The sequence below is a fragment of the Nicotiana tabacum genome, chromosome 3 (assembly GCF_000715075.1).
Source record: "Nicotiana tabacum cultivar K326 chromosome 3, ASM71507v2, whole genome shotgun sequence".
NCBI classification, from domain to species: Eukaryota; Viridiplantae; Streptophyta; class Magnoliopsida; order Solanales; family Solanaceae; genus Nicotiana; species Nicotiana tabacum.
The window spans coordinates 157,424,379-157,442,947 of NC_134082.1; positions in this window are offsets into that span (position 1 = coordinate 157,424,379).

Genomic DNA, 18,569 nt, shown 5'->3' on the forward strand with positions numbered 1-18,569 from the left:
TTACAAACATTTGCTGCTTACATCTAAATCACGAGAATTAATAGAGGGCCGTGTGTTTTAAGGTTTGTTTGGTGCGGCACCCCCTTGACTCCAATTTTAAAGGGAGTTCATGTTAACTCCCAAAGGCCACGACCACATCTGATTTAACGACTCTCCTCCGCCTTTTTTTAAAAAAAAAACTCAATTACTTAATCGTTAATGAAGCGGGGATTATGCCACTGTCCAGGCCAACTAAAGAATTATCTGTTATAAGGGTGGGTTGATTATTTAAAGCAATTGTCTGGGCTTAGCGTGAAGCCCAACAGCCTACATGGCACAAGGCTGCTCCAAACTGCTATTTCATTATGTTGGGCCCGAAAAAAATCCCAAATTGGAGGACGAACCAGCTCCGGCAGCTTTGGGACCTGAGATCGAGCCTTCACATGACACAAAACAGGAGGCACTCGAATCCACAGCTGCAAATCATATCATTGCATGGAAATGTAAAACAAATATTGGTCATCGTTTACACAAATACCATGGCATATTTAACCTAATGGATTTCTATACAGAAAATACAATAGGACAACGATTGTTTCTGCCATCCAACATTCATACCCATCATCATTTTAACCAGTCAGTATACAGATCCTCAAGGTGACAAGAGTAAAAAAAAATCCGCTAGCCTATATTCCTAACAAGAAATGATATCTCAACCTTTACTGGACAGGGCAACAACCAGCAATCTACACCAAACAATCCACTGATTCCAACTATACTAGCACAGATGTAATACTACAACTTAATGTGTTGAGTCGGAGGTATTTGCATGGAGAGTACCTCATGTGGGGTATTGTTCATCTGTGTATGTTTTATAAACTGCCCATGATTAAGATAATACGCATAAGTGGAAGAATATGAGTGCTGCTATTGGATATGTTGTTAGTATGGGTTCTTTTCTTGAAAGTGTCGCCTTGGTTATGGTTGAGCGTGCGTTGGATGGTCATTTGTTCCTTAAGTATTCAATTTAAGATCCATTTCTCTTATTAATTAGCATGGTCAATTTTTCTCATGGTCTGTAGAATAACTCGAAGTGTGTCATTCTAAAAATTCGACCTTCCTTTGCTTGTGTCCCTGTCATGTGAGTTCGATTTTCAGAGATGGTAGTTTCATTATTCAGTTTCAGGTCTTTTTATATCGTGTTTGCTTTAGAGTAAATTTGAAACTCATGACTTGTTCAGGGGTGAGAATTCAATCAGGATTCAATGTAAGCTGGGGAAGGGGCTTTTGGGTTCGGTTAATTAGTAGATAATTTGTGTAAAGATGTATTAGTGCAATTAGGGGTTGCATCATCACTCTGAATGTCTATGGTAGCCTAAAAATCTGCTTTGTGTTTGAATTAAAATCACCAGTATTTACTCGATGAAAATTGTCTAGAGTGATACACCTTGTTTCAAGAGTGTTTGCTAAATCTCTTTGTGGGATGTCATTGTTGGCCCAATTGCGACTGCCTTTCCTCTTCGCAACCAGGCTGCCAAGCTGGGCTTCCCTCGAGCCCAGTTATTTCATATACTGAATCGGCATTAATGGGCAACCGGACATGGGTTTAGACTGGGTTTGGCCACGCTGTGTTCTCCTTCGAAAATTTCCAAGTAACATTGGGCCTATAGCTGGCCCAGTCCGTCTCATATGATTTAAAGGTTTTTTTTATCACACTTGGGTTTATGACTAGCAAGATGCCAATTGAACCTCAGTTTATATTGGGCCTCACCTAGTACTGACCCTTAAATCAATGATTTGAGTTTAGCCGTAGTTTAGAAATAATTGTAAGTCCCTTAAGCCTTATTCAACTGGCAGATCCTTGTAGATAATTTGCGTGCCATACCAATTAGATATACGATTCATGGTCGTCACTTGATTAACGTTAATCCTTCAAATCGAGGCGTGCCATTTGGTAAAATTTCATGGCCCTCACAAAGTTGCAAACGCGTAGTTGCTTTAGGCGTGTTATTTTAATAATTTACCTTCCTAAACTCGGGTGCGCATTTATGTGACCCAAATCCAATATCTCAACAATGTCAAGATATGTCAAAGACCGCGGGTGCATTTATGTGACATAGTTTCAGACGTGTTTTAACAGTGTTGCAATATTCTTAAAATTAAATAAAAGCTGTTATAAAGTTGAAATTGAACCATAGGCTAAAACATGTATTAAAATCAGATAATTAGGCCATTTATGACAGTTGAGCGACCGTGCTAGAACCACGGATCCCGGAAATACCTAACACCTTTTCCCGAGTTAACAGAATTCCTTACCCGAATTTCTGTGTTCGCGGACTATAATACAAAGTCAATCTTTTCCTTGATTAGGGATTTGAACCGGTGACTTGGGATACCATAAATTATCCAATTGGCGACTCTGAATCTTTTAATAATAAATCTCGTTTCGATTGTCACTTAAATTGGAAAAACTCCCCTATATACTCCCTTTTGGGTGTGTAGAAAAAAGGAGGTGTGACAGCTCTAGCGACTCTGCTGGGGATCGAACCCAGAATCTCTGGTTCAGGTTTCAAGAATTAGAGCTTAGATGAATTGTTATATTTGGTTTTATCTATTATCTCATTTTATTACATGTTTGGGCCCTAATGTGCTAAATGTTGCTTTTACCACTTTGATATTATTTGAAACTGTATATAAACTGCTACGAAACCCTTCTCTTCTCATCTTCGTGGATGTGCTCGCTGGTTGAGACTCCCTATTCTGTTAGTGTCATACCTTGAAATAAGAAAGAGGCTCGGACAAGTTACTAAGCCGGATGACCTTTTGGTTCCCGGTACGTAGCCCCCTCCTCGGCTCGAGTTGTCCGCTCGGGTACATAGTCTAGTACACCATACCCATGTTTTTGAACTTAGAATAACTTAGCCTCATGCCGGATCCCTAGTAGGCACGTTTGTTTGCATCATGTGCATTTAACTTTGGAGACTCAACACAAGGGTTGGGCTTGTCTAGGACAGGAGTACCCGAAATGTAAAGATCATTAGGATGCATCTTACTTGCTACTTGCGCATTCATTTGCTTCGGATTTGCATGTTGACCGGCTTACAAGGAAAACTTAGATGGTTGAGAGGGATAAGTGCCTATTTTGAAAAACCAATGTCCTAAACATACCAAAACTCTGCCGAAATTTTGAAAAAAAAAAGAATCTTGTAGTTTTCAAAGAAAAGGAAAAAAAAAGGAAAATCTTTGTGTTTTAGAAAGTTGGTTTTATTTTGACAAATTTGCCTGAACTACGCCAGTTTAATTCTCACATGGTGTGAGATACGTAGGCAACCCTCATCGGGTCCAACTTCTTTCTGCAAAAATAGCCCAAAAGAAACAAAAAATTTTACTTTTATTTGAAAATAATTAGGGTGATGTCATTCTTGTCAAAAATAGCCGAATGTCCCTAAAAGGGCGCCGGAAGGCTGCTTTTGAAAGAACAGCCGCCTGTGGCCATTTTTCAAGGTTTTCACTGGTTAGCCAATACAGCCTTAAAATCCTCATCTCCGAGGTGCTGAAAGTCCATATTTGCAAAACCGGATTTCATTCGATTTGAAAAAAAAGTGTCATTTTGTTTTTGAGTCAATTGAATCATGATTTTTGCTTAACCACCCTAATAAATGTACAGAATGAGCACAAGTCAAAATTTCCCAATAACAATCGTGAACAAGATCCCTTTGGAGTTGCATATGTGGTGGGATAATCTGGGTAAATCGGGACAAGACACGGTCAATCTATACTTGGGAGGCCTCACTGGGTTGCTAAAGATTAATCCTAGGGGAGATATCATAAAGGCGTTGGTTACATTTTGGTACCCGGCCCACAACGTATTTCATTTCTCAGATTTTGAACTTACCCCAACACTGAAAGAAATAGCCAGATATATTGGGAATCCCAAAGTTCCCCCGAGACACCAGTACTTGATTACTCCAGGGCCGTAGCCATACATAGGTTCTTAGACTTTTTGAAAATATGTAGGGGGTCCACAACCCTGACTTGGCGGCTGGGTTTTGTACTTTGCAGTTTATATACAACAGATATGGTCATATAGGAAGGTTCAATAAGTCGGAAAATAAAATTTGCAGCAATGGAAACCGCCTTAAGTGGGAAGAACACATGTGTTTTGCATTTATGGTGGTCTTTTTGGGGCTTTTGGTGTTTCCTAGAAAAGATGAGAATATTGTCATACGAGTAGCCGGAGTTGTCAACACTTTGCTTACTCAGGCCAACAACACTCTCGCACCCATGATAGTAGCTAAAATCTTCCGCGCTCTCACAGCCTGCAAAGCCGGAGGAGACTTTTTCGAGGGGTGCAACGTGTTGTTGCAGATGTGGATAATCGAAAACTTATGCCATCGTCCTCAATTTATGAGTTGTGGGTCGACAGAGAAAACATGCGTAGAAGAATTTTACACAAGGGTTAACGGGATTAGCCTGCCGGAGGGGGTCACAGAGTGGGTAGCGCACCTCCGTTCCATCACTGCAAACCAAATAGAGTGGACATTTGGGTGACTGTCTGTGGATGAGGTCATATACATGCCAGCCACCGGGCCTCATTTCCTCTTGATGGGACTTAAGAGTATCCAGACTTATGCTCCATATCGGGTTTTGAGGAAGCTGGGGAGATGCCAGATAGTTCTGAGATATGAAGATCTTAGTGCCCAACTAGTCGAGATCAGACCTAGCGGTCAGTTTCATGAAGCAGCAGTTTGCCAAATTTGGAGCGAATATCAATACTTAACAGCCAATACCTGTGTACGTGATCGATCTAAAGGTGAGGTTTCACCAGGGTACCTTGCTTAGTATAGGAGAGAAATTGAGTTTGGGAGGCCGGCTAAAAGACCCTATATTCAGGAATTCGTCGAGGCGTCATAGGAATAATGGGCTTGGTTGACTAAGGAGAATGAGTACAGGGCCACAATAGGAAGGTTGGAAAAACAAGTCAAAGAACTTCAATTCGAGAATATCTTGCAAGCAGCGGCGGACGAATGTGAAAAGAAAAGGCTAGCCAAAACAAATGAGGCCCTTCGAACCCAAATCCAGAAAATGAAAATAGCGGCAGAAAACCCCGCCTGAAGTGCTAAAGATGAAAAACTCATAAATAATCTGAGGCAGAAAGTAAGTGACTATACTTTTGATTCGAACAAGACAGAAAGTTAACTAGCCTGGGTTCGAAAGCAATTGGCTAAAAACGCATATGAACAAGCACGCCTGGTTAAGCAGTTGAAAGAGAAGTACGACAATGAGGTCGCGGGATTAAAGAAAAGGGTCATCGCCACGAAAAACAAAATGATCAAACAGGCGAAAGACTTCAAGGTTGAGAGGGAACATTGTTATACAACATTGGCACAATTAGAAATAGATTTGCAACAACTTCAGGAGCAGAATCATGTGGCCGAGCAAACTTGGGAAGCCAGGGCCTAGCGGATCGGGCGTTTGTTGCAAGAAAAAGGTGTCATAAGAGAAAGAATTAGAACCATCGCCCATTACATTGTTGTGAAGTGCCAAGCCTGTGAGGATATGACTCGCACCACCTTCTTCGCGGCAGTGATGAGGTTTTTTAAACGGATAATGAGTGACTTGGATCGACTTCAAAGGGATCTTGCATATAGGCCCGCGGCGCGACCGAATGATGTCCCGCGGGCACCAGGAGCATTGATGTATTCATGATTTCTCATTTGAGTTTGTATTTCCTTTTTCGTTAGAGTCTGTCAGTTGTGTTGAGTCTATATTTTCTTTCTGCTGGAGTCTATCATTTGTTTTCGAGTCTGTATTTTCTTTAGTTGGAGTATGATAGTTTATTTTTGGAGTCTATATTTCGTCTTTTCATCAGCGTCTGTTAGTTTCTCTTGGAGTCTGTTAGTTTTGAGTCTTTGTAATCAAATCATTTGCTTTTATGAAAAATTAAAAATCCCAAAAAAATGTTTTATTATTTACTTTCACACTTTCCTAGAACTACGCTTGGTCTAATTCATGCGGGGTCACGATACGTAGGCAATCTCCATCGGATTCGACCATAACCAAAAGAAAAAAAAAGAAAAGAAGAGAAAAAGAAGAAAAACGAAAAGAGAGAGGAAAAACAAGAGAGGAAAAGAAAGGAAAAGAGAGAAGAATAAGAAAACTAAGAGAAAGAGGCAATGACAAAACCAGAGGGAAATGGGAGGATGAAAACAAAGAAAAGCAAAGACCAGAATGAAAAAAGAGAAAAAAAGGAGGAAGTTGCAAATGGAAAAGCCGGGATGACGCAAGCAGCCGATCAAATGCATAATACAAATGGTTAACTGCTTAGGTGCATTCATTCCCCAAATGTGCGGTTCAATATGTTAAAGCCCTAATCGCTAACAAGGTTGTTGTTGATGTATTGAACTCAGGTAGGTGGTTAGTTGATTGGCATTTTGGCAACTCACTCATACAACACCCGATCAAAAGACAGGCTAAATATGGCCAACCAAGAAATGGAGGCAAGTATTGTCGACCCGTCAAAAGAGGTGGAAGAATTGGATGTTAATGTGATGAAGAAAGAGATGTATAAGTTAAAGCAACAAATGGCTGAAATGTACCAGGCCTGGGCAAAAAGTCATCCACCACCGGTTTGTCCCGCTAACCCTTCTTATATCCCACCATTGGCTCAATCTCAGGAACCTCCCACTGTGAACTTATCTCCAGCCTTTCCCCTCTACCAACAATGCCACAAAACCACTTCCCATACATTACAAACTCCTCCACCCAGACAAGTCCCGCACCCCCTACCAATCACACTTGTATTTGTGGTACCTCCACCGGCTACATTACACTAATCTTCCAGTGAACCTCTGTCCCAGACTCACGACAACCAGTATTATCCCCCTGAACCCACCTTCAAAGTTCCGGAACCATATTCCTACACCCCTCATCTTGATTTCCCAGCAGATATCGAGAAGCCACCCAAAAATCCCGAACATGAGGAGATGATCAAAAAGGTCAAGAGCTTAGAACAATCATTCAGAGATATGAGGGGCTGGGAGGTCAAGAAAGTGTGGCCTATAAAGATTTATGTCTGTTCCCAGATGTTCAGTTACCAACAGGGTTCAAGATGCCTAAGTTTGATCTGTACGACGGGCATGGTGACCCAGTAGCACACTTAAGAGGATTTTGTAGCAAGATGAGAGAAGCAAGCGGAAGGGACGAATTGCTAATGGCATATTTTAGCCAAAGTCTGAGCGGATCGGCATTAGAATGATATACCAGACAAGATCATAGAAGGTGGTACACAAGGGACTATTTGGACCAGGCCTTCGCCTGCCATTTTCAGTACAATCTTGAAATTATCCCAGACCATCTGTCATTGACAAAGATTGAGAAAAATCCCGGTGAGAGTTTCAGGGAATATGGATTCTGTTGGAGGGATCAAGCAGTGAGGGTTGACCCTCCGATGAAAGAAAGCGAGATGGTTGATTATTTCTTACAAGCCTTGGAGCCCACTTATTTTGGTCATTTGGTGTCAGTAGTGGGCAAGTCCTTTAATGAGGTTGTAAAAATGGGAGGCATGGTAGAAGAGGGACTCAAGTCTAATAAAATCATGAGCTACTCAGCAATTAAAGCAACCTTCCATGGTACTAGGGGTGTACTCGGGAAGAAGAAGAAAGAGAATGTTGCGACAATTGTGTCGGGAGCTTGGGTCGGATCTAGGAACCTTCCATGTTACTACAACCTGCCTCGACCCTATCCCCAAACTTACCCCCACACTCCATATAGCCCACCACAACACTACTACCCACCGCGAGATCCCCATTTTTCCGTCCATTACGCACAAACCTATACCCAACCCCTTGCTCACGCGCAATGGCGTGCGCCAGCTCCACAAAATCCATACCCAGCCCCACAAAATGCCCATCCACCCTCAAGAGCCTATAGAAATCCCCCTGGAATAGGTTTTCGGCCAAATCAAGCCTTTAACAATGAGAGGTTGCAAAAGCAGAAGACTTTCACTCCATTGGGGGAATCATATACCAATCTATTCCACAGATTGAGACAGTTGGGTATGTTGAATCCGATTGAGGCTAAACTACCAAATCCCCCTCCCAGAAATCTTAAGCGCTCGGTGAGTTGTGAGTATTGTTCAAGGGCCCCGGGGCATGACATAAAGAAATACTGGAAATTGAAAACAACTATTCAAGAGTTCATTGACACTAGTCGGATTGAGGAACAAGCTCTGGAGGCACCCAATATAAACCAGAACTCATTGCCAGCCCATCATGAGACAAATATGATTGAGATAGTGCATAAGGGAGGGGAGCCTAAGAAGACTTCGCAAACTGTCATGATGATTCGGGCCAGTGAAGCCAAGCCGCTTGAAAAATCAACAAGTGAAAAGTTTGTGATCAAAATGAACGGGGCAAATGATGAACCATCTCTGGGGGTCAAGAAGGGGTCCTCAAGTGATGTTGCAGGGAAACATGAAAGAGCGAAAGAGGTTGTTCCAGGAGTGACAAACAAGCCTGTGGTAATTGTGAAAGGTGCTCGCACAGATACTGTTATTATCAAACCGGTAACTCAATTACCGATAGTCAACAGCAAGGCAGTCCCATGGAATTATGAACGATTGACAGTGACTTACAAGGGGAAACAGGTTAAAGAAGAAGTGTGTGAGACCCACGGTTTGACTCGATCGGGGAGATGCTTTGCCCCCGAAGAGTTGAGAAAAGTAAAGACCTCCAAAGATAACCCAGTATTGGTGAAGAAATCTATGACGGAGGAAGAAGCAGAGGAATTTCTGGGAAAGATGAAAGTACAGGACTATTCCATTGTGGAGCAGTTGAGGAAGACACTGGCTCAGATTTCATTATTGTCATTATTGATCCATTCAGACGAGCACCGTCGGACTTTGATGAAGATCTTGAACGAGGCCCACGTTCCTAACAAAATCTCAGTAAATCACTTGGAAAAGATAGCTAACAAGATATTTGAGGTAAACAGAGTCACTTTTTCTGATGATGAACTGCCCGTGCAGGGTACTAAGCACAATAGAGCCCTCTATTTGACGGTGAAATGCGAAGATTCCATGGTTACTCGGGTACTGGTTGATAATGGGTCTAGTGCGAACATTTGTCCCCTCTCCACATTGAACAAGATGAACGTGGACGATGATAGAATTCACAAGAACAACATTTGTGTTCTAGGGTTCGATGGCGGGGGCAAAGATTCAGTGGGTGATATAATACTAGAGTTAACCATAGGGCCCGTTGAGTTCATTATGGAATTTCAAGTGTTGGATGTGGAAGTCTCTTATAATCTTTTGCTGGGGCGTCCCTGGATTCATGATGCCAAAGCGGTCTCGTCTACTCTACATCAAATGGTCAAGTTTGAATGGGATCGACATGAAATTATTGTCCACGGTGAAGATAAATTGTTTGTTCCCAATGATGCCATTGTTCCGCTCATAGAGGTTGAAGACGACAAGGGACCATGGTTTTATCAGGCTTTTGACATGGTGTCGGTAGATAAAATTCCAGAAGGGAAGTGCATGCCAACTCTAAGGGTAGCTGCTGCATCAGTCATGGTAGCCATTGAAATGTTGAAAAATGGTTTTGTACCGAGAAAAGGGTCTGGGTGTATCTCTGCAAGGTATCGTACAACCGGTTTCTCTTCCTAAAAACTTGGATACATTTGGTCTGGGGTTCAAGCCTACAGTCGTAGACGTGAGAAGAGCCAAAAAGTGAAACAGAGAGCATGGGCCCTTCCAAAGCCAGTCCCGCGTCTTTCCTGATCATTTGTCAGGTCTGGTACCATAAAGCGCCCAGTGACGACGGTTCCCAGTTCAGTGGTTGATATGGATGGAGATTTTATGGAAAAGTTCGAGAGGATATTCGACAAAGTGAACACGGTAGAAGTTGGAGAGGGTTCTAGCAAGGCGGATGTGCAATTTGTTGGGCCCAGTGCAAAGATTAACAATTGGGAAGCTACTCCTCTCCCCACTAGGAAGGAGTTTTGGTAGTTTGATTTGATTTTCTTTCAGTTTATCTGGATTATTCCAGGGTTGTAATTCAGATTCTATGTTCCATCAGTTTGGATGTATAAACCTTGTTATTTTTAATTTCAATGAAATGCAATGTCCCTTTTTCCTCCCTCTCTGATAGTTTTATTTTTGTTTTTCTTTTCTTCCTTGTACAATTCTTTTTATGCTGGTTTCAATGATATGACATGCATAAGGAATCTCCGGCCCAGTCTCAAAAGCCAATCTAATTCTGAAATAGTAATTCAAGAAATAGAGTGTGAGGATGAATCGGAATATGATGAGGATGAGGCTTTCGAAGATATTAGTAAAGAATTGATCCATTTTGAAGAAAAACCCAAGCCTAACCTGAGTGATATAGAAGCAATCAATTTAGGGGACCAAGATAATGTCCGAGAAACTAAAATAAGTGTCCATCTTGAACCACAACTCAGAGAGGAGATAATTAAAACACTGTTCGAGTATAAAGATGTTTTTGCATGGTCCTATGACGACATGCCAGGTCTAAGAACTAGCTTGGTGGTTCACAAATTGCCCACTGACCCGGCATTCCCCCTATCAAGTAGAAGCTGAGGAAATTTAAAACTGATATGAGCGTGAAGATCAAGGAAGAGGTCATCAAGCAGTTCGATGCAAAGGTCATTCGGGTCACTCGGTATCTCACTTGGTTAGCCAATGTAGTGCCTGTGCCGAAGAAGGATGGCAAGACCAGGGTGTGTGTTGGTTATCGAGATCTCAACAAGTCCCACTATTGAACATCCATTTATTAATCGATAATTGTGCCAAACATGAGATTGATTCTTTTGTGGATTGTTATGCGGGTTACCACCAGATCTTAATGGATAAGGAAGACGCAAAAAAGACAACATTCATCATGCAATAGGGAACATACTGTTATTGGGTCATGCCATTTTGTTTGAAAAATGTCGGGGCGACCTACATGAGGGCAATGACGACCATATTCCATGACATGATACACAGGGAGATCGAGTTTTATGTGGATGATGTAATTGTAAAGTCTAGAAAGCAGTCTGACTATGTCAGAGATCTGAGAAAGTTCTTCCGAAGGCTTCACATGTATAATCTAAAGCTCAATCCTGCAAAATGAACGTTCGGTGTTCCGTCTAGAAAGTTGTTGGGGTTCATAGTCAGCCATGCAGTATTGAATTAGACCCGTCAAAGATCAAAGCTATCCATGAGTTGTCACCTCCAAAGAACAAGACTGAGGTGATGAGTCTGTTGGAGAGTCTGTTGGTGAGATTGAATTACATCAGCCGGTTTATTGCTCAGCTCACGACAACTTGTGAGTTATTTTCAAATTGTTAAGGAAAGATGTTGTAGTCAAGTGGACGGATAAATGTCAGGAAGTATTTTATAAGATAAAGGGGTACTTGTCAAACCCACCTGTGTTGGTCCAACTAGAACCAGGGAGACCTTTGATTCTGTATTTGACAGTCTTGGACAATTCATTTGGATGTGTGTTGGGACAGCATGACATCACTGGCAGGAAGAAGCAGGCCATATATTATCTCAGCAAGAAGTTCACATCTTACGAGGTTAAGTACACTCATCTTGAAAGGACGTGTTGCGCCCTAACTTGGGTAGCCCAGAAGTTGAAACATTATTTGTCATCTTATACTACTTACCTCATCTCTCGTTTGGATCCATTGAAGTATATCTTCCAGAAGCCTATGCCTACGGGAAGACTCGCAAAGTGGCAGATTTTGCTCACAGAATTTGTCATTGTCTACGTGACTCGGACTGCAATGAAAGAATATGAACCTTTGAAGACTTATTTCCCTGATGAAGAGGTAATGCACATTGATATGTTGGAATAGGTTGAAAAGCCAGGATGGAAACTTTTCTTTGATGGGGCTGCTAACATGAAAGGCATTAGGATAGGAGCGGTACATGTTTCTGAAATCGGGCATCATTACTCTGTTACGGCTCAGCTTCGGTTCTACTTTACTAATAACATGGCTGAGTACGAAGCGTGCATTTTGGGTTTGAGGATGGCTGTGGATATGGGTGTTCAGGAAATCTTGGTCTTGGGTGACTCGAACCTTCTGGTGCTCTAGATTCAAGGAGAGTGAGAAACTCGGGATCTAAAACTCATATCGTATCGACAATCTTTATATGATCTTTGTCAGCGGTTCCAATAAATAGAGTTCAGGCATATTCCGAGGATTCATAATAAGGTTGTTGATGCTTTGGCTACTCTGGCATCAATGTTACATCATCTAGATAAGGCTTATGTGGACCCTTTGCATATTCAGGTCCACGATCAGCATGATTATTATAATGTGGTGGAAGAAGAGCTCGATGGGGAGCCTTGGTTTCACGATATCAAGGAATACATCAGGATGGGGGTGTATCCAGTACAAGCCACATGTGATCAAAAGAGAACAATTTATCGCTTGGCAAGTGGATTTTTCTTCAGTGGAGGAGTTTTGTACAAAAGAACTCCATATCTTGGGTTATTAAGATGTATAGATGCTAGACAGGCCATAGCTATCATGACCGAAGTGCATTCTGGAGTCTGCGGACCGCACATGAGTGGGTACGTGTTGGCAAAGAAGATTCTCCGAGCAGGTTATTATTGGCTCACTATGGAGCGAGATTGTATTAGTTTCGTGCGTAAAGTCATCAGTGCCAAGTGCATGGAGATTTGATTCATTCTCCACCATCTGAATTACACACGATGTCTACACCGTGGCCCTTTGTTGCTTGGGGCATGAATGTCATTGGACTAATTGAGCCAGCAGCATCCAATGGGCACAGGTTCATTCTGGTAACCATAGACTACTTCACCAAGTGGGTAGAGGCTAAAACATTCAAGTCGGTAACCAAGAAGGCGATGGTTGATTTTGTGCACTCAAATATCATTTGCCGGTTTGGGATACCAAAGGTGATCATTACAGATAATGGGGTTAATCTCAATAGTCATCTGATGAAAGAGGTGTGTCAACAGTTCAAGATTACACATTGCAATTCCACTCCATATCGCCCCAAGGCGAATGGAGCAGTCGAGGCAGCCAACAAAAACAAAAAGAAGATACTTTGAAAAATGGTGGATGGTTCTAAGCAGTGGCATAAAAAGCTGCCATTTGCGTTGCTGGGTTATCGCACTACTATCCGTACTTCAGTAGGGATGACTCCTTATTTGTTGGTGTATGGCACCGAAGCAGTAATACCCGCAGAAGTAGAAATTCCATCCCTTCGAATTGTCGCGGAGGCTGAGATTGATGACGATGAGTGGGTCAAAACCCACTTGGAGCAATTAAGTTTGATCGATGAGAAGAGACTGGCAGCAGTGTGTCATGGCCAGTTGTATCAACAGAGAATGGAAAGAGCATACAATAAGAAGGTGCGTCCACGGAAGTTTGAAGTGGGTCAGTTAGTATTGAAACGCATTCTTCCACATCAGGTTGAAGCAAAAGGAAAGTTTGCCCCAAACTGGCAGGGGTCATTCGTTGTAACTAGAGTGTTGTCTAATGGTGCATTGTATTTGACAGATATAGAAGGTAAATGTGTAAAAATGGCTAACAACTCTGATGCAGTCAAAAGATACTATGTATGATTCCTTTATTTAATTGTACTTCTTTGTATTAGGCATGTTTTGAATATTGAAATGACGAAGGCATTTTGTTCTACTATCTAAACACTTTATCCTTTGTTACCCTCTTCGAGCCTTATTTATTTTTCTTTCATACCCCTCTTTCGGAATCAGTAGTGAATATCGGAAACACAAGCGTGAAAGATAAGTAAAGAAAGAAGAGAAAAGAGAAAGAAAAGGAAAGAGAAATAAAGGAATGAAAAGAGAAAGAAAAGAATGAAAAGAAAAAGAGGGAAGAAAACCAACAAAAAGAGAAAAAGAAAGCGAAAAAAAGAGAAAGAAAAGAAAGAGAAAATAGAAAACCACAACAATAAAGTAGTTTCTATGATATGAACTATGTTCGACCCGATTCCTTGTAAGGATATGTAGGCAGCCTCACGGTTCGGTCTCATCAAAAAAAAATCCAAAAGTCCCCAAGCAAGAAACTGGGGCAGAAGTTGTGGTTGTTGTAAGAAATCTGATTCGGAAAGTTATAATTTTGAACCCATGTGAATTGTTTTTGAGCCTTTGACATCATTTCTTTTAAACCTATCCAAAAGTCCACGTTACGGTCCAAAGAAAGACCTTCCATCAGTCTTCGACAAATGCCAAGTCGAGCAGGTAGAAGTGATTCATATCAGGGGAAACACTCTGGTCCAAAGAGGGAAAAGAAATAAAAAATGAGAGAGTCTTATTGGTAAAAACTCTCACGGGTACCATAAGGCGACAGGAGCTAAGAGAAATAAAAAATGAGAGAGTCTTATTGGTGAAAACCCTCACGGGCACCGTAAGACGAAAGTGAGTTGAGAGATGAACAAATGAGAGAGCCTTGTTGGTGAAAACCCCTTAGGGCACTGCAGGCCGAACAAGGTCAAGGTTTTGGTAAAGAAATCAGGTTATGGAAACTCTGGGGCATCAAAGTATGGCAATTGGAAGTTGATTGGTTGGATAGATTGGGCAGATTAATCCGAAATGCATGTCATGATCATTGGTGTCAGTTGTTCCACTCAGATAAGTCTCTTTTCTTTTTCCCCTTCAGATAGTCTTCCAGTTTTGGATTTCTTATCCTTAACTCTCTAAGTCATTGCATTTCATTTCTTTTGGGTATATTTCTCTAAGATGTTCCCAATGTCAGTTCTGTTTAAGCAAATAAGATAGAATTTCAAAGCTCACTACCAGCTTCAAGATTATAAAGCACAGTGCGGCCAGAGCATACCAAAATAGCATGATGTAAAGTAGGATAAAGTGCCAGCAAAGTTTCACCGACAGAATGATTTAGTAATTTCATGGGAGATGCAGAGGTTCAGTTAAAGGGGTCAGAGGTGTGAAACAACGGTTCGAGTATAGAACACTGGGGTCACCCAAAGTCATGGGGTTTTGAAAGTCAGTAGAAAAGTCAAGCGATTAAAAGCCAGTTCGAAGAAGCCAGTCAAAACAAAACAATGCAGTGGAGAGACCTTCAGCAAGAATGCCATCAACTAACCACCACATTTTAAACTGACAAGATTTTTCTTTGATTAAAATAGGGCAGGAAATTTCGGTTGTTTCGGAGAACCCTCCATGGAGAAAGGCAGTCACCAAACAGGTTTGATTTTTGATTTTCAGGACCCTCTTGGAAAATGGGACCTAGCGTAAAGTTCAGAAATAGCGTAAGCTAGCATAAACGTATCCCAAAGGAATATAAGCATGTTTAGAAGTTTGCATGTTCGAGATAAGATTCAATTAGGAGTTTTCAGGACCCTCCTGAATAATGGGACTTAGTTTTAAGATTTCGATTAGATAACAACATTTAGAATAAATTCTGTTGTAGGGTAGTATAATTCAGCCATAAAAATTGTCACTCTTAAGATAAAATTTGACCTTTGATTTTCACGACCCTCATGGATAATGTGATGTAGCTTTAAGACCCTCTTAGATAACAAGATTTAGCGGAAGTCAGACCTTTAGAAGATATAACTTAGATTTAAAATTGTCGTTTAGGTATGAATTGTCAGGACCCCCTGGATAATGGGACCTAGCTTTCAAATTCTTAGTAATATTTGGTAATATGATTCAGTTTAACACTCACATATGTGCCCTGCCACCAAACTGGGGCAGAAAGTTTTCTTTGTTTCTATCTATTTCGTTGAAGTCAAGAGCCCGCCTGGAGAGCAAGGAATACATTTCAAGTTAGCAGCCAGGAGCCCACCTGGAGAGTAGGAAATACATTTCAAGTCAACAGTCAGGAGCCCGCCTGGAGAGCAGAGAATACATTTCAAAGTCTGCACTCAGGAGCCTACCTGGAGAGCAGGGAATGCATTTTAAGTCACCAGTCAGGAGCCCGCCTAGAGAGCAGGGAATACATTTGAAAGTCAGCAGTTAGGAGCCCGCCTGGAGAGCAGGGAATACATTTCAAGTCAGCAGTCAGGAGCCCGCCTAGAGAGCAGGGAATACATTTCAAGTCAGCAGTCAGGAGCCCGCCTGGAGAGCAGGGAATACATTTCAAGTTTAGCCATCAGGAGCCTGCCTAGAGAGCAGGGAGTACAATTCAAGTCAGCAGTCAGGAGCCCGCCTGGAGAACAAGGGAGTACAATTCAAGTTTTAGCTTTCAAATTCTTATTGATATTTGGTAATGTGATCCTTTTTACACTTACATGTGTTCCCAGCCATCCAAACTGGGGAAGAAAACTTTCTTTGTTTTTGTTTATTTTGTTGAAGTCAGGAGCCCGCCTGGAGAGCAGGGAAATACATTTCAAGTTCAGCAATTAGGATCCTGCCTGGAGAGCAGGGAATACATTCAAGTTCAGCAGTCAAACGTCCACCTGGAGAAAAGAAAAAACATCTCAAAGTGTAGTTGGTAGTCAGGCATCCACCTGGAGAAATGTAAAACATCTCAGATTACAATTCAAGGTGTCAACAAAAGGATTCCACCGAGAGAATACAAGTCAACAAGGCAACAAGAACCGTAAGAGCAAGTTTGAAGATATAGATAGGATTTTGTAATGCATAGATCATAGTCTAGTCTAGCTTCTTTTTATTTTATCATGGTGTAATAAGGGGGATGCAGTAAGCAGCAGCAACAACAGCAGCAACAGTGAAATCACAGCTTCATGGTAGTCCCAACTACCAAAACTTTCCGAACTTCACTGACCTAATTCCTTTATAGCCAAGGATATGTAGGCAACCTCGGAAGCAAGGTGCGGTCAAATCTTTCAAAATGCTTCCCACGGAGTATTCAAACGGGCAAAAATCGCTCGTATCCGCTCACTTTATCTTTGTACGAAAAATCTTCGCGTTTTCGGGCAAAGAGGGGCAGCTATGAGCACGTGATTTTTGCCCTATATGAATTACTCCCATAAATTCAAAACAAAATAACTTCTTTTCATTATTTGCAATTTTGTGGATTTTGTGGCATTTTCTGATAATTGTTTGCATTTGTATGTGCATGTCTATTTTATTTAATTCATGAAAATAAATAATACACTGCATTTGCATTTAGGATCTAATTTTGCATTAATTAGTAATTTAGTGCTTTATAAAAAATGTGAAAAATCACAAAATAGTTTATTTTGCACTTTTAATTTTAATTTCGAATTTTTGTGGTTTTTTATTAATTTGGTATTGGATTAGTTGTGGTAATTATCATTTATAGTTAGTTAATTTAATTTGATAGAATAATTTGATTAGGAATTAATTTAGGCTTTATTTCAATTTTAATTTTAAAAGAAATTAAAAGAAAAATTGAAAAAAATGAAAATGAAAAGGAAAAGGGAATAATAACAAACTTAGTTCTGGGCCAAGCTTATACCAGCCCAAGTTGTCCCCCATTAACTCGTCCAAACTAAGGCCCAATTATGCCACAACCCGGTCCAAGTGATCAGCCATGGAGGTCGTCGAAACGACGTAGTACGAAAGTGATACTACGTCGTTTGAGTTCAACTCTATTAAACTGATCTCAGCCGATCATTTTTCAGCATCCAACGGTTGTGAAAGTCCTTATCTTTTAATTAAAATTGTCTGAAAGAGTAACTCTAAACCATCTCCATCATCTCTCAGACCTCTTATCTCACCACCGCCCACCACCCACCGGAATTCGCCACTGGTGGCGGTGTATCTCCAAACTCCACCAAATCTTGACCCTATCACCCCCGTTGTCTCCCCATTCAGAATCCGCCATTAGTTTTATCCAAAAGTTACTCAATCCATCCAAATCTTAAATCTAAGCCTGCCGAGAACCCGACCTTGTACCATTTCTTCTTTTTCTTTTCTCTTCCTATTTTGGTTTCCCCAGGAGATGGCCATGTTTGACATCGAATTCTCGATAAGGGGATGTCGTTGGGTTTGTGCCTCGCCGGCTGCTTGAAGAGTCGAAGTCTTTCGTCCTCTTTTCTTTTCCTTTTGGCAAAATGACAAAATAGTGCTTGTGTTGCAATTTTCATTGTTGGCCAAGAGCCCTGTTCTTCAAGGTTTGGCAAGCCTTTTAGGTATCTTCCTTGTTTCTGTCCTTCTTTATTTTTTTTTCTGTTTCTTCTTCTCTTTTTCATTATGTATTCGTCTCAATTTTGTCCATGCATGAGTGTTTAATAATAAGTCTGTTTCATTTGGTTATTGTTCGAAATTAATTAAGTCACTGCCTTTATTTTGGGGTTTGTCTTATGGGTTCCGGATTTTTCCTTTGGTTCATTAAGTTGGGATGTTAAATTAGGGCTCGATCCGAGCATGAAATCTGCAAAGCCCAAAATGGATTTGGTTCATGACCCATGTTAGACTGGTTTAGTATTGGGTCAAGTTGACCCATGACTCAGGGGATTTGTGCTAGGGAAATTAACAGGGCCCTAAGGGGTAAATTTGGGAATTTTAAGGGTAAGGGAATCTTAGTAACAGCCTAGGAAACTTCTAGGAAGTTGAGTATTGGGATTAATGTGGAACTCTGATTATTAGACTAAGGTTTTCTGGGCAAAAATAAAAATGTAAAAATGGTCTAAT